Source organism: Amblyomma maculatum, chromosome 3 (assembly GCF_055883805.1).
Source record: "Amblyomma maculatum isolate TAMU_Amacu chromosome 3, ASM5588380v1, whole genome shotgun sequence".
In the NCBI taxonomy this organism is placed as follows: Eukaryota; Metazoa; Arthropoda; class Arachnida; order Ixodida; family Ixodidae; genus Amblyomma; species Amblyomma maculatum.
In genome coordinates this window covers 46,075,577-46,093,184 of record NC_139346.1, presented here as the reverse complement: position 1 = coordinate 46,093,184, position 17,608 = coordinate 46,075,577, and the positions used below count along the sequence as shown (strand labels likewise).

Sequence of the window (17,608 nt, the reverse complement as noted above, 5' to 3'; positions counted from 1 at the left end):
GCTCATCGAAAAGCTACTGCTTACCATCCGCAGACACACGGGCTGATGGCAAGGCTTAATGAGCCTATGGCAGACTGCTGGTGATGTATGTCGATGCCTAGCGCAAGACTTGGGATGCGATCCCACCATACACGAGAATTGCGTACAATACGGCAGTCCAAGAGATGACACATTTCACTCCATTTCGTCTCGTTTACTGCAGGTAGGTTCAGACGATGCTGGATGCAATGCTCCCTTACGAAACAGATAGCGAGCTTTCTTCTGACGCCGAGCAGTTTGCCCAAGATTTTGAGCAAGCACATAGGCCGGCAACAGGACAAGAATTCACGGCGGTACAACCTCCGTCACAGACAAGCTTCCTACAACACCGGAGACCAGGTGTGATGAGGACTGGAGCCTCAGAGGCGTCAACTATGAGGTGCTTTCGAATGGCCCAGAGCAGAGAGGACATCAAATACCTCGATCAGAGACAGTTCATTGCTTGTGAATGAAGCCGTGCTATACGCGGTAAGCAAAAAACTGTATTTGCAAACTTTTATTATTTGCCTTTGTCGGCTTGTGTGCACGCGTGCCTGTGTGCGTTCCGCTTGAGGAGGGAGGAATGCCGGCAGGCGCTCGGAGCGAAAGACGTTGCAGTAAATCGGCTCCGCCGTCGCAGGACATAAACTGCGACCATGGATTTTCACCCATTCCGGCTCCCTTAAGCTAGCCCCAGTAACCACCACCTTGACTACAATATTGCGAAAGCAATACTACTCTAGGTTTCGAGCCTTCAGCATGGCGCGGCCACACCCATGAGACCCTGTGACGTCACACCACACGTGACACTAAGGTGAGAGCTGGGCTACCAATTTAAGCGGTCAGCGTAGCACGGCCGGACCCACGTGACGCTGTGACGTCACAGCGCACGTGACAGTAGGGTGAGAGCTGGGTTACCAACTCAAGCTGTCGGCGTAGCGCGGTCGCAGCCGCGGCGCAACGCGTGACGTGACGCCCCACGTGACACAAAAATGGCCGGTGTGGCGCGCTATAGGTGCAGCTGGTGCTCACGTGATATGTGACTTCCCCAAGCAGCACACCAGCATTGGTCCAACAATGGTTCATCACTGGAAAAGAATGGCATCAATATTGGACTGATATTGGCATTTGGGCATTTTACTACATTCTCCATTCTTGGCCCATCTTTCGTTCCAAGATTGGTCCAGTGTTCAACCAAGCTGGAGCCACCAATGTAGGCACAATATTAGACTTTCCATTCATGCACCATGATTCTTGCCAATACTGTCCAGCATTATACCATCATTGTATTACCAATATTTGTTTAATACCAGCTATTCCATTGATGGCCCATTGTCAATGCCAATATCATACCAATGGTTAGCCATTGCAGGTGCACTGGCTACTCCATTCATGCCGCATATTGTCGATACTAATATTAATCCAATGGTTTAAGGGTACACCGGCTACTCCATTCATGTACCATTGATGATGTCAAAATTACACATTTTGTGGCACTGCCTGTGCAGGCCATAAAATGCAGCCTTTTTCATTCTAGCCATATTCGTGACAGCACATCGAACTTGCTGGGACAATAATGGCCTTTCAAATAGGAGTGGCCATATAAATTCAAATTGTCGCTCATGAGCAACCAGTAGATATTCACAAAACAAGGGCATGGTTCACAAAAAGATAATATTTATTGGAATTGTTACTATAGACGGCAGTTGTTACTAGCCAGCGCTGAGGGCACACAGAGCAGCAGTTATCGGGGTAGTGGCAGGGTTGGTCAGGGCAGGGCGGGCTCTCGGTAAGTGGAAGGGGCCAGGGAGCTGGAGGGCACACTCATAGGCGTAGTGAGGGGGCTGACCCTGCAATTGCATTCACAGGTGGCATGCCTGGTTCGCCAGGGGAGGTTTCAGCATAACGCCTTTTTCTTCCACCCCCCCCCCCCCTGTCACAGGAACCAGGCAGCCACCTGCGAATAAATGCGTGTGCCTCCAAATCGTCCACCCCAACTTTTTCGCAAATGGCACCTGCACAAAAACAATGAGGAAACAAAATTTACAACACTATTACGAGGCATATAAAATCGCGCGCATTATTTTAGGAAGATGTAGAAAATTCCAGGATTCATGTACCGAAATTTATGGTCAATGAGAAACACTATACTGATGAGTTCCAGATTAGTTTCAGCTGCCTTGGGTTTATTAGGATGAAAGACGCACATACATTGCATAGCATGTGCCCTGTTGCATTTTGATCGCCTCCACAGCAATACGGCTGAGACAGCCAGTGTTTCATCCCACAGAATTAGTGCTTGATTGTCGGCTGTCTCCGCATATGACTGGCGCGCTAGTTTTTTGCCGCTCCTACGCTTTCTGCGATGTGCAAACAGTTTATACTAAATGTCGTTACCAAGAGAATGTTCGGCGACCATTTGCATTTTTTTTAAATGGCTAGATATAATATACACAAGCGATCTAAGCATACGACTGCTGCACTGGCCGCTGGTTAGCTGATATACGCTTTTGACTGGTTTTGTGGGTAGTTCACTTAAACGGGAGCTCACTTAAACGGGTAGCTCATAGGTGCATCATTTTTACACATATACTGCTTGTCCAAGCAAATTTGATCCAAGGGATAAAAAAAAACATTTCGGAGGCTGGCAAAGGAAACCAGATATATATTGCTGGAAGCTACCTTGAGCGCCACAGAAAAGGTTTTGTTTGGAATCCTTATTGACATTATTTACCTAAATTACTGATTAATGACTTACACAATAAATGGTGTTGCTACTTTGAAGAGTACCGGCACAATCCACGTTTGATTATTTGTGATAAAGAACCCTCACGTCTGCATTTTAAACGCCAGATACAATAGGAAACCACGAAAATACAGAAATCTGATTCCCGGACAATACAATTGAGGACTTGGCTTGGCTCGACAGCCCTGTGTAGCGTTAGACCTACAAGTTGCCTATGGTTTCTTTATCCGCGCCAGAACATCGTCCAACAAGACTGTATTTGTATTTTACAGCTGAAAAATACTGTTAAACTCATTTATATCCTTACCGCTTTGTAGTCATTATCCGAATTGCAAAGTTCGGCGCGCTCATTGTAACTCGAGCCTTCATGTGCGCCAAAGGGCCGACGCGAAGCAACCATCGCCAGCATATCACCCTTACTCATGCATGGGGCTAGCAATCATAGCGGCAGGTTGTTTTGTCCGCTCAAAATCATGTTGTGAGCAGCACAGTTGAGGCGCGCGAATGGGCTGGTAACGGTTTCGGTATCTACATAACCCGGAATTTATCTGCAGCTGGAAAAAAAGGTACACATGAGGTTTCTAACCGCAAATATTGAAACAGGGGTTTCCGAACGTGCTCACCGACTCTGTAAGTCCTATTTATTGTCAAAAGTGAATATTTAGTACTTGAAGCGAATGACCTCACTTCCCCACGTACAAAATAAAAATTTTCTGCGCTGTCCTAAGTGGCTGCCAGCAATGCACCACCGGTTTCCATCGTCTGTTTCTAATGGTTTATTTATAAACCTTGGCTCAAGCTATGGGGCGCAGCAGGTGTAATGTAGCTTGAATAAAACCTGCAAGAGATCATATATATGGGTAGATTTGTAAGGTTTACAGATTTCACTTACAAATTCAAAAGGAATCGCGTCACTGCGGCCTTTCTTTAAAATTGACACGTAATAGCGCTATATTCATGGCTAAAATAAAGTACTCAACGCATTAATTCAGCTTAGCAAATGCAGCTGTAACAGAAAGTGAGGGCTGGCGACACCTAAGGTGTGCTTAGCTTTCAAATTTTCTTAGATGGCACAACCGTTCGAAATATGGAATATTAAAAAAAGCCCTTGATATTGGCTTTCTCACAGCGTATTATGGGTGCCTTAGATAAGAAACATAATCGGGGTCCCATGGCCATCTTTCGTTTCCAATGAAATTCTTATATGTGGTGGGCAAAGATCTAGACACAAAAAAATTAACCTTAGTTTTTCAAGATACGCGTAGTTTCCTCGAAAAAAAACAATTGTATGGTATATCTCTAGGGGTAGAAAACGCTGTTTTTGCCATTTCAAAATGTTGCAAGTTTGGATACCATGATTTTGTCATCTGCTCTTTTTTACTCACTATGTATATGCAGGTTTTATATTTACAAACACTATTAGAAACCTATTTTGTTTTTGCAGTTGTGTTATTAAAAAATCGCAAACTTTTCTTCAGGAGCGATACGCTGCAAAAATATTCATTTTTAACCTTATGTACTGGCATATGATGCATTAGGTTGGTTGCACTAAATATGTTTTCACTTCCTGACGCATGTTCTTAATTCCAGGCAGTATATGGAGCTCCAGACCACTAGGTGTGTTCTCCACAACGCATCAAAATTGCTCAGAATTCGAAAACAGCAGTAAAGGGCAAATTTGCTGCAATTAAAAAAAGATCATCTTCGATTTTCATTCAAATCCCTCTCAAAAATTTTCAGTACCTCAAAAATATCACGGACTTTTGTGTTGCGTTATACTGTTTAAAAATATAACATTAAATATTAAACCGAGTGCTTGTGCTGATAATGGCCAAACTCCGCCTGCATTCTTGCAAGATCCAATAATATCTTGGCACAGAAACTATTTCTCTACATTATCTAGGTTCCATTCTTTATTTCTGAAAAGATTTGAAGCTCTAGATTTGTGTGTGTATCTGCATATTATTTTGAAATTGGACAAAAGTAAGAAAATGGTAAAATAAGGAAAACTGATTAGAATTGAAGAAACGGCCGCAACATCAATTTTTGTCAAAATCTGTGGAAACAATGCAAAGCACTTTGTTAATTTGAGTCAGTAAATATATTGAATTCTGCAAAATGTAATATTAGAAATATAAAAATGCTTGTTTTTGTTCTATAGATGTGCTTATATGGCTCCCCCTTATGGAATAGGCATCAAAACTTCAATTTAGTATTTGCTGAATTTAGTTACATTTTACCTTAAGTAAAATTTAAAACATTGTCAGCGCTTATACACCGTTTTTCTGCTTCTGGGACAAATACTTAATATAGCTTAAAAGGGTATTAATTCACTATTTCTGTCAATTTCATGGCAGAACGCAAGTGAAGGCTGAACTTTTTCTCTGTCCTGCATTCTTTTTTATTGCTAGGTGCAATAGTATTCAATCTAGGTTATTAATATATTATTCCATTTCTCAGCTTTGACCCCCACTAACAATACTATATTTTTGAAGATGATTTTGCAATGTGTAATTTTTATAATTACAATCATAAGCAAATCGCTTTCCAGCATAATACTTTTGGTGGCGTTACAGAGAACACACATAGCAGCTTAGAGCTCCAATTCTGCCTTAAATTAACAATATGACCTGCGTAATAAACACAGAATATTTTAGTGCAAACAACGCAACGCGTCACGCCAGTATGTAAGGTTGAACATTAACATTTTTGTAGCGCGTTGTTCTTGAAGCAAAGTTTGCAATTTTTTACTAAATCAACTGCATCAATGAAACACACTTTTAATACTTCTTATACAAGTAAACGTTACCCAAATGCGGTGAGTAAAAAACAGTGGATGACAAAATTTTACGCAACCAGCCGGCCTCCAAACGTGCAACTTTTTGAAACGACAAAAACGGCATTTTCCAGCTTTAGTGATAGGCGTATTTTTTTTTTTTCGAGAATACTACGCCCCATCTGGCAAACCTAAGGGTCATTCCTTTGTGTCGAGACATTAGCCCACGACATATGAAAATTTAATTAAAAAAATGGTCATGGCACCACGATTACTGTTCCTGTCCGAAGACATCCATATTTGTTTTCATTTCGTCTCTTCAACAGGCTGGTTTAGCCAATGCCGTGAATAAAAATATCATCGCATATATTAAAGATTTTCGCGCTGTATGTTATACCTAAAGCTACCTATATTGTCACAACTGTCATACATTATTTGTAGCTGAAACAACATCACAAAAGGGATTCGATTGCAAATTGTTCGCTAGTTAAATAGACGTACGAGATGACACACGTATACTTTGTAGAATACAATTTAGGAAAGAGCAGATACAAACTACAGGCGAATAATGCTATGATATGGAGCATATGTATTACTCCGGTTAACAGTAAAAAAATCAACTTTTAACATATTAATATTTTCGACAAACTATTGCATGCTCACATAGGAACACAATTAATGAGCTCATCCACGCATCTAATGTCTATGGGCATTAGATGTGTGGATGACTTCGTTTTATTCCAATTCGTGCGTCACTCAAAATAACTAAATGAGAAAAAAGTTAATGTCTACACAATTTTCAGTGAGTATACCACAAATTATACTAAGGTGCTTCATATATGTCACATCACCTAGCAAGTGAAATGGGATAACAGAAGTAATCAGACTCTAACCCTGATCAGCATTTCGCTTTTGCGCCATCTTTGTAAGTTTTTAGGCAGGCTTTTCCACTGATTATCCTCTTCTTTATACCCCTGCCACCCACAGGACACAAATCTTCTGGGGGTACCGAACTGTTGGTTTTCGCACCAGTGATACAACTTAATCGATCCATTTATACGTAGAAAACACTCTCGATGCGCACCTAAAAAAATGAAAGCATGTATGTGTAGGCGAAATCATTCACCGGCGATTTAATAATATGATTTGAACAATAAAATCAAAGGATCACACTCGAAGTAACAAGAAAGTGGTGGAGAGATAGGAATTGAAGCAATGAAAGGCGGTTGCTTTCTTCAAAAAGCCAATAGCAAGAGGTCCACCGTCTATAAGAATAGGCAATAAAAATAAGGCATATTTAAAGGTGCATGCAGCAGTTACAGTGATGCAGTGCTACCTTTTTTTAGGCAGGCTTTTCCGCTGATTTTCTTCTTCTTTATTTCCCTTCCAACCACAGGGCACATATCTTCTGGGGGTTGTCGGTTTTCGCACCAGTGATACAACTCAATCGATCCACTTCTACGTAGAAAACGCTCCCGATGCGCATCTAAAAAAATGAAAGCATGTATGTGCAGGCTAAATCATTCACACATGATAAAACAATATGATTTGAACAATGAAATCAAATGATCACACCCAGAGCAACAAGAAAGTGGTGGAGAGATAGAAATTGAAGCAATGAAAGACGGTTGCTTACTGAACAAAGCCTATAGTAAGAGGTCCTGCGTCTATAAGAATAGGCAATAAATTAAGGCACGTTTATAGGTGCATGCAGCAGTTAAAGTGATGCAGTGCTACCTTTCTGTTTCACTGCAGTGATTGGTATAAATATTACAGCAATTGCTAGGCATCTCAGGTAACCCCATTGAAAACTTCATCCAAGGTACCGAGGAGCAGTGGCGTGTTATTTGCAGCTGTTAACGGAAAGACAGGCTATCCTATGAGTGCATGCGCATTTCCTCCTTTTTGTATACTTGAATAAAAGCGACTGAACAGTGAGTGTTGTAAGAGGTGCAGCGTCCCTAGGAATGGGGAACAAAATTAAGTTTTTGTAAACAGAGGTACAAAAAGAAGCAAATATGCCTGCAATAATAGCATGATGGCCTACCTTTTGATCAACAGCTGCAAACAACCTGTCACTGCCAGTCGGTACTTTAGATAGGCTTATCAATGCCAGAGCTTAAAGCTAAGAGCAATATGAGTAATGTTTATTGCGGTCACGGCCGTAAACAATTCTAGCGGAACACTCCATTACTGTAACTATTCAACCGTCCATTTATACATATCGTTCATTAAAGAACCATGCACATCATATTAAGTTGCTCTTTTCTACTCCCAAATGATTTCCTATAGAATTAGAATACGTGGATCGCTGCTTCGGTTTCAACATTCTTGCACGATGGCTATGGCGTGCACTTCATGCATACGGTACGGCACGTGAGGTACAAAGAGCTGTAATTGCCGAACAGGCGGACCTGACGTCCTGTCCCATTTCGCCTGAAAGTGCGCGCCGTCATCGAGCGCTTCGCGAGCAATATATTTCGGACGATATGGTTGCCTCATACCGGCCGTCAATGTTTTGTACATTGTGTCCCGCGTGCACGTTGTTTACTTTGTAGTGACAGGGATGCAGTGCACACACGGCTGATGTGCCTTTTTGCTTGTATTGTTATTTTCCCCCGCCCTCGAAGCGCGTCTGCGAAATCGCTCTCCTATTGTCGCCGCTTTCTGATAACGCCCTCACCTGAAGGCACGTGCTTAGAAGGGGGGCGTCGATTAAGAAAATTTTGAAAAGGGGCTCAATTGCGCTGTTCACGGCTTTCAATTCCTCAATATGATATTAACCATTATAAAAGTGGAGGTTCATTATGACTTAATTATAGCCTAGTCATCAAGCGGCATCACGCACATGTCTGCCCCACTGTAAAATTCGCTTGCACAGACGGCACGAACAGTTTTCAAAACTTCGTCTGTACATCTGAAAACAAAAAACTGCCCTTAACTCTTCACAAAATCCATAAACTGTGTGAACATGGCTTCCTGCGCGCAGAAGAGAGGCTGTCCAAAATATATGAACAAAGCCGGGCGCATAGTGTCTGGTTACTAATTGATTGCGGCGCGCTGCACAGTCAAAAATCTGCGCAAATGGCTGCCTGCAGTGTTCTGTCACGTGTTGGTGGCATACACACCTGTTACGCACGGCTCCTCTATTTTCGGCGCAAATGCTATTCATATCGCAGCCAGCAAATAAGTCCACGCACTTGCTTGCATGTAACCCGGACGAAAATTCGCTTAGTTCTTGAAGTCATGCTTCGCGCAGTTGTTTCGAGGAGAATAAGGAAAGAGAACATTTGGGACTGGTAGGAGATTATATAGAACCAATTATGAAGCAATGGCATGCTGCAAAGATATATACTCACGGTCTAAGATGACGGCGTTCACTGAGTCTGATAATGCCGATGGTATCCCGCCGTTGCTGTAATCCGTACTCCGGCGACATTTCACAGCTCAGCTATTCACTGATATGTAGCAAGCACCAACTGGAGCACATGGACATGTATGGGCGCAAGAGAAAATTATGCACAGCACAATGAAAAAGAAAATTAATGAGGGAAGAAATTAAAGAAAGGTTTAAGAAGCTGTCACAAGTCTTGTAGCGTCTCCAACAAGCTCTGAAATGAACGCTTCGGCAGGAGGCCGCACAGCAGCGCAGCTGGGGATGCTGTCTGTTGTGTCTTGCACGTAGACGCGTAGGCGAGGGGGAACAACGACCCGCGCAACCAGCGCGTGATTCCCGCCGCGGTGTTGTGTTCGCAAGGGCTGCGCGTGGGAACGAAGGACCAACGACCCTCTCAACATTCCATTCCTCCTTTACCCAGCCCTCTTCTGCTTGCACCGGCCAGCCGTGACTTCGGACCGTGCCGATGAGCGGCCGCCAGCGCGCACCGCTCGAGTCGAGTTCTAATAAATAGTTTTGTTTTGTGTGTTCGCAAACGCATTGTTTCTTCAAGCCAACCACGGACAAACATTTTCTAAAAAAATAGAAAGCCTCCCCATCTACCATCCACATTCTTGCGTAAATCCATACAGCTGGTGCATCGACAAATGCGCGCGTCCCCTCCCTTTAGCCACCTATGATCGAACAAAGGATGGTCGTTCGACCTTTTATATTTACTTCAAAATATTATATACTGTTGCGTGATGACTGATTAATAATGTCAATGAGGCGAAGTTCCGAGCTTCTCTTCTATTCTGGCCAACTTTGGTTATAGATTATACAAATTATGCTCAAGTTAGCTAGCTGAAAATTATCCGACTAAATATATACATGTTTTTATTTGTATTCAGTTAATGTTCGCTTTTCGGGTATGAGTAGATGTTTTTATAAAAATTCTAAACATCGGAAACGAAAATTTTCCTAATTTGCAGGCCTTTATTTCAGAAAAGGTTCATGGTAGAGCAGCAAAAATTCCACAATATGTTCTCAGCATAATTATCCGCAAACAGCTAAAGCTCATATTTTTATGACATTTGGATACAGAGATACGATCGCGCTAATTTACAGAAAACAGCGAACATTGAAAATTTTTAGGAAAACAAAAACAGTTTTCACATTGTTTAAACTTTTTCCACCTATTCTACACTATCTCAGCTTTCAAAACCATTAAAACACCTTGCATAATTTTGTTGCGCAAGTAATTATGGCCACATCGATAAAGCCTTTGTCCAATTATAGCGCACCGCGCTGTTCTGAACATTCTACGGAATTTGTGAATTGTTCAAGGTTTTTAAATTTTGGCATATAATTTTGTAACAGGGAGAAATATATTTACAAAAGAGGATTAAAGATATATACATTGAGGAACAGCCAAGGAGCCAGGCTACGAGGGCCGCCCATTCGACGCACTTCTTTTTCTTAATCTTCCACAAACGAGCGCGCCACTTCGTCCTCATCATTCTCCAGCTGTAACAATATTTCTTCGCTCATGTTTTGTCTCGACTTCGCAAATCGACGGTGACAGACACAGCAATGAATGATTCAGAATCAATTTTGTGCGCGTCGAGGTCCTGAAGCGCTGTGGCATCAGGCAATACACAGACTTTTTTCGCAATCACCTTCACCTTAACGCGGATTGCACAAAAAGACGATAACGTTCAATGAGCAAGCAACGTATTCCAAATCATTTTAGTAGAATGAAAGAATTGGAAAGGGCATGGAAAACTGCCTCATTAAAACAGTGTTTGTAGGCTGCATTCGTTTTTTCGAATGACTCGACAGCGCACATTATTTTCATTCCTGTACAGTTTTTTTTATTCCTTTGCCACCGCCTAGCGCGGTTGGAATGGTCAAACTCTAAACTAATAGGCGGAAAAAACTATTTTTTTTTGTTTATTGGCGATATATATGTTGTGCGCCATATAAATGTACCGGGGCCTTCATGCTCGCAGTCTGCACGAAAAACTGTCATTTTTTTTTACCACCGTGTGAATGCCCAAAACTAAAATGGTAACCTCGCGAGTCTTCCGGCTTTTCATTTTCCAGTGATTGCGTCTAGAAAGTACGCACATCGTATTCGGTCCTTTCTCCAGGTAAACAGACGATGCTCCGCGTAGTTCCTTATGGATAATACAAAAGCACTAGAACAAAAACATCGCTGAGAAAATGGTCATTTGTGCCTTCAACTTGAGGCAACGTTTTCCTTCTCGGCAATGAAAAAGCTACCTTCTAATCCCTAATTTAATGTCACGTGAACATGCTATGGCGACACGATTTCGTTTTTATGCGCGTTCTCACTGACAACTGGATTTGTACTATAGGTTACGTATAGATGCAGGGATGTAATCGGCGTCCAATACAGGCATATTGTGTCGTGAGTGCTAGCCGGTCTGGGGTATATATATATGTGGTCGCACGGTCGTGCTATCATTAGATATAATTGTGCGACAAACGTATGCGCCTGCGACGAAATCTGCATGCATGCCAATAGGCTAAAACCATAAACACATATAGCTGACCCCCAAAGGTGCGCCGCATATGAGCGCACCGAAAAGACGAATCCAGACAGTTGCAGCGGTACGTGCATGAATGCGTTATAGTAATTGTCATCCCGTACGTGGTACTTGGTGAGGTCCGAACGATCGGCTGAAATGTTGTCGGAATTAAATGCCGCGGTTTGGCGTCCAGCGCACGTGTATTCAACCATAAAAATGGAGAATTTGTTTTGATTGAATGGTCAACGGAAAATATTCACTTCGGCAGCCCATTAAAGCTGCGTTTTTAGGATGGCAATGACATTTGCGAGATCAGGGGAAGAAGTGGTCCATCGTGGGCAGTTTTCATACAGGGATAGCTAATACTGGAAAAACACAAGACAAATTGCAATGGTCCATTACAGCCAGTTTAAAACAACGGAACGGTCAACGTCGGAAGAACACAGGACACCTTGGTCCATTGTAGTCAGTTTTAAAAACTGAACGGTCAACGCCGGAAGAACACTGGACAACATGGTCCATTGTAGCCAGTTTTAAAAAAGGAACGGCCAACGACGGCGGAACACAGGACAACTTGGTCCATTGTAGCCATCTTTAAAAAACTGAACATCCAATACTGGAAGCACAGAGGATAACATTGTCCATTGTAGCCATGTTTAAAAACCGGAACATCCAATGCCGGAAGAACACAGGACAACTTGGTCCATTGTAGCCAGTTTTAAAAAACGGAAAACCCAATGACGGAGGAAGGCAGGACAGCTTGGCCCATTATAGCCAGTTTTATATCCCGTGCGACCATTATTGGAGGAACAACGGCAATCTCGGTCCAACATAGACATTCTGTATGTACGGCAGTGCCAATATCGGGAACTCACTGTACATCTTGGCCCAAGCTAGCCAGTGTTGGCTACTGGCAGCGCCAACACTGGGAAAGCACTGGCTAGACTGGGCCATTGTTGGACATTGTGTTGACTGACATGTCCTATGTTGGGAGCATGCTGGTTAGGCTGGCCCAATGAAGGGCCACTGCTTGCCGTCGTACTTACAACATTGGCCCAATGCTTTGTGCTGCCTGGGTCAGGCGCGTTCATACGGCTTATGTAATGCGGGGCTTTTTCTGTTGGCTGGCAGGAGCTGCCAACTTAGGTCTCTCGTTTCACATGGAACGGTTATGACAGAATCAGCCTGCGAGGAGCCTGGCATTCACGCTACCCCTATAGACCACTAAGGCGCGTTCATACGGGTTGGTTAAAGCGGGGCTTTATATGTGGGCTGAGGAAGAAGAAAAAAAGAAGAGCGCTCGGTCACCCGCAGTTAATGACCCGCAGTCATTTAACCTCGGGGTGGCGGAAGGTTGGGATGCGTGTGACAAAAAGTGGTTCTTGTCTCTTAAAAAATGATTCCTGACTCTTTATCCTTTTTGTGGTTGAGAAGGGTCGGGGGGGGGGGGGGGGGATTGCAAAAAGCGAGATCCACGGTCTCCCTGTTTCGGGGTGAGCGATGACCGGAGATATAACAGTGTGGTAACTACAACGAATTATATACAGGCAGCTACAAAACAGCAAGTTACGTCCGATTTACAGCTGTGCGAATGAAAGTCGGACAAATAGGCTGTTGAACTGCCCATCCATATTTACTACCGAATACTCTGCCATCGGCACAGCTATAGGCCGGACAATAAAAGAATATCCAAGACGACATAATGTACACTGATTTTCTTGGTATACTAATGCAGTTACATTTCTGAAATGCTTGTCGTACCGTTGGTAGCGAGCGTGATTCACAGCACAAGAAAACCCTGCACAAAATGTCACACGATAACTTTATTCTTGGATTGAGCCATGTTACGGTTGATGGTAAGGGTAGAACAAACGTATATGCCTCACAAGCTGCGAAGAAAATAGAAAGAGAGTGCACGCGACCATACAAACATTCTGTCATGTTACTACATGGTAAGGTAAGTGTTCAATAACAGTCTAAAATAAATAATGAACAAAAATTAGAATTTTATTTAGCAGAATACATCATAGGTGAATGCGAATCAAGGCAGTTCATGGGAGTAATTTTATGTCACTTTCACCATTAGGCACAAACACATATTATACAACTTTTTCTCTGGAAACAGAGCAAACCTCTATTTTGACACGTGGCGGTGAGCTATCAGTTAACAACATGTTATTCCCCAGCACAGAAACATCTCATACAAGTAAAACAAAATACTTACTTTATTCTGCAATGAACACAACTGTTTCCATTCCAGCTTATTCCTAGGGGAGAATTAAAGTGGTGAAATGTCATGGGGTTTTAGTCTTCTGAAAGAAATGCGTAGCAAAACAATTTTAATGTGTAAATGTTTTTATGAGTAAATAAATTTACTGAACCTAGTATTTGGTCCACAATGAGAGTAATTTTTGTGCAATAAATATGAAAACAATAGCAATGTTTTCAAATTTCGTGTAAGCCAAATTATTTAGTCTTTCGACGTTTGCAATCCAAACCTAGCTCACATTGCTATCCACAGGCGTCGGTGCAATATTCGAGGCCCCTCAGTTTCTACGGCGATCATCTGACGTTAGTATCTCTAAACTAAAGCGCAATGTTAAAAAGCCAGCCTTAGCTAACCACCGAAAGATAGCTAGACTGTTTTCCATAAATTTTACTACCATCTTTTCGAGAACTCTATATCGACCTCGCCCACCGCACGTCGGACCACACAAACCATGGGAAGGCTGTCTACCCGGCACATTCATCATCCTTCTTTGTTAAGTCAGCAAGTAATTGAAATAACCCGCCGAATGACATTGTGGACTAATCATCCGACTAATCATCCTTCAGATCATCCATCTCCGACTAATCATCCTTCAGATCATCCATCGAAAGTTTCATTTGCTGAAATTACCACTCACTCATACAATACCCCTTCAATGGGGCCTTTGAAGTATTCATAAAAAAGAATTAATCAATAAAGCTAGAGATATAAGTGAGTAGTAGTAGACGTAGTACTAAAACATTTATTCAAACAGAGGAGTTAAACAGAGGGATCGCAGGCCCCTGGGCCCCCGTACGGCCCCAGTACACTCAAAAATTCAGGTGCCTAGGGTTAATGACGTCCGCAGCTCGGTTTGTGGCGGTCATCTGCCTGAACGGGTCTTCAGATTGTAGCAGGGTCTCCCATTTCTCCCGAGTAGTGAGGTGCTCCTGACCCCGCGGGGGAGGATCCGCAGGGCATGAATAGGATGTGGGCGAGGGTGGCAGCGGGGTGGTTGCAGAGGGTGCAGGAGGGGTCAGTGAGAGGCGTGTTAACGGGACCTATTGTAATGGGAGGGCTCGCGCCTGGAGGCGGTGCCATAGGGTTTGATGGTGACTGTTGAGGGAGGAGCGAGGTAGGTGGTAGAGCTGTCTCTCGATTCGGTAGGCCTGTGTCAGCCCTTTGAACGTGTGCATGCTCTCCCGGGAGAACAGCTACGTGGGGGCCGCCTACGCCCGGCGTATCTGATCTCGGGCTATGCAACTGGCGGCCTCGTTGCCGGGTTCTCCGAGTGTGCAGGCACCCAGATAAGCTCCACGTGGCGGGGCGGGTTGGCAGCGGTTGAGGTTAGTATGCAAAAAGCTGAAACATGAACTCGCCCACGTGCGAAAGTAAGTAATGCAGTTTTTGAGTCTGTTAGTATATATCTAGCATCCGTGTGGGCAATTGCAAAGGTGATCGCTGCCTCCTCGGCCATTTCTGAGGAGGTGGCAGAGGAGAGGTGTAGAGTTGAAAAGGACTGAAGGTTGTTGTCCACCTAGCAAGCGACGTCCACCACTAGGGCATCCGAAGCCGATCATGCTATAGGAGCAGAGGTCGTTGTCCGTCATGTGCTGAGTGCGTCTCGCCTGTACGACGTGTTCGAAAAGTTTTCGGGACACGAAGTGAGAGAAATGGTGCGGTGGTCAGCTAGTGTGAGTGATTTATTTTGTTTGGGAATAAGTATAACTTTCGCAGGACGCCAAGACTGGGGAGGGTGCCTTCCGGCCAGCATTCGTTACCGTAGTCCGTAATCTGGGTGATCGATTGATCATCCAGGTTGCGAAGCATGGAGATGGTGATTTTGTCAACACTAGGAGCGGAAGAGGTATGGAGATTCAGGATGGCCGCTCTGACATCGTCTTCCGCAATCTCAACATCGAGAGTAGAGTTTGGTTGGTCTGTGTAGGGAGGGAGGGGGTAGGACGTGCCGGGTGGTGTATGTGCTTGAGGTTGTCCAAAAGGACGCCCGGGGTTAACAAGATACTTTGTTGGGCGAGTTGGTAAACATCCGTTGTTAATATAAACAGCGCGAACATGAAGGCACAGGACAAGATAAAAAGAGGCCACAGGACATGCGCTGACATACAACTCAGCCTAAGATTGCACTCCAGGGTCAGATAACAGCACATATGACGAAAACGAAGCATTCGCGTGAAGCAAACCCTGGGTTAAAAGTCACTCAAAAAAGAAATCTCTGCTTGAAAGGACAAGAGAAGTCTTGCTGACGCACGTAATGTCCCTTGAAATAAAATATACTTCAACTAGTTTTCTCGTCAACTTTTTTTTCTTTGTGGTGATACAAAATCCTATCCTGGTCATATAGGGGAGTACACTTCTCCTTCTGCATTCTACCACAGGAATGGCAAAGTGAGACCAGAAATGTGTTGTCCTTGCCACTTTCCAAGTTGTTCCGGTGTTCCAGTGCAGTTCAGTTCAGTCGTTCAGTCATGTCCTACTCGTCGTGACCCTATGGACCATATCACGTCACGCTTTCCGGTCTCTCACCATCTTCCTAACATAACTTCATCTGCAGCGCCTCCAGGATGCCATCTAACCATCGCGCTCGCTGCCTACCTCTCCTCCGGTGACCCTCAGCCTTTCTCAACATCAAATATTTCTCCAACGACTCCTCTCTTCTCATCAGATGACCAAAGTAGCTGAGCATTAACATTAAAATTTGACCCTCCAGTGAGCAGTCAGGGTTTATGGTCGATAATATCGACTGATGTCCAGTAGCCTCTTGCAGCGCCCTGTTTGTCCTATGTAATAGGCTCCACAAGAGAGTGGAAACCTGTACACAACACGTCTTGCGTCTGACAAATGGATCTCTATGTTTCACACCACATTCTTGCTTCATCGATTCTCTTTCCCTTTGAATAGCCAGGCAAACCATCATCATCTTCTGGAAAAAGATGGATACATGTATGAAAGAGCACTGAAAAGGGAGAGGGGGAGTTGCAGTTCTTCAGCTGATGCAATGTTTATACAAGGGCAAATAAATGTCCACTTGTCGAAACGTTGTCTCGGTTTGCGAACTGAGGCCCCTAGTCAACCCTTATTTAGTGCTTTTTAATATTTACGCCGCAATGTCAGTCCACAAATGCGTGGACAGTTTTTAGAGCTTGTAAAGAGCAATGAAGACAACTTTTCTACCAGCGTTTTCCCAACCTTCTTCAGGCTGATCGATACGATGTGAGACATAAGGGAGCACTGCGACCAATTTCGTTTATGTGCTCCTTTCTGTATCACGCCTCTTAGGTGAATCAAGACTCGTAATATGAGTACCGCTAGTTAAACAGTCAGTGAAACGCGGTAGCCAGCTTTGCACAACTCTTCCTGCTATGTAAGGTTTTGTAAGATATTGCCTTCTACCTGATGTTTAACGCCCTTTGTTTCTCCCGCCTTGTGCCCAACATACTTATTACTTAGCTTCCTTGTTCTTTGCCTGCCTGAATTCTCAGACAACGATTGTTAGGTACGGGTGTTCCCAGTTGTATCGGCAGAGCTCCTCTGTATGTTGGGTGATCTGTGACTGCAGTGCGGCCAGCCTGTTTTTCAGCTTGCAGTTATGTTTGTTCTTTTTCCAGCACTCTAGGAGCCTCCAAAAGGTGGGCGTGTCTACAATTTAATATAAGAGTGTCCTGCGTTGTTTCGACGTGTTGGGTGTGTGTGGAGACATCGGTCATGAGTGACCTCGCCCATTGGTCGATGCCTGTGATGGTTGATCTACATAGTCCATTCACATTTTGCGGATGGCATCTCAGTTTGTTAGCTTGTGTGTAAGAGATTTCTCACGGGACTGTGTAAACGGTACCGTGAGAAAGATAATGTAGTGGTTGCTGCCTAG

At 43.7% G+C, this 17,608-nt stretch overlaps 1 long non-coding RNA gene across 1 annotated transcript; it reads right to left on the bottom strand.

Annotated features, from left to right (window-relative positions):
* Nucleotides 1-1,774: 1,774 nt before the first annotated feature.
* On the bottom strand, nt 1,775-9,677 carry LOC146194684 (uncharacterized). The gene is made up of 3 exons (XR_014705899.1): nt 8,900-9,677; nt 6,877-7,026; nt 1,775-2,033 (listed from the first exon to the last, which is right to left on the bottom strand). It is a non-coding gene; the product is annotated as an uncharacterized LOC146194684 (long non-coding RNA).
* Between the last annotated feature and the right edge of the window lie 7,931 nt (nt 9,678-17,608).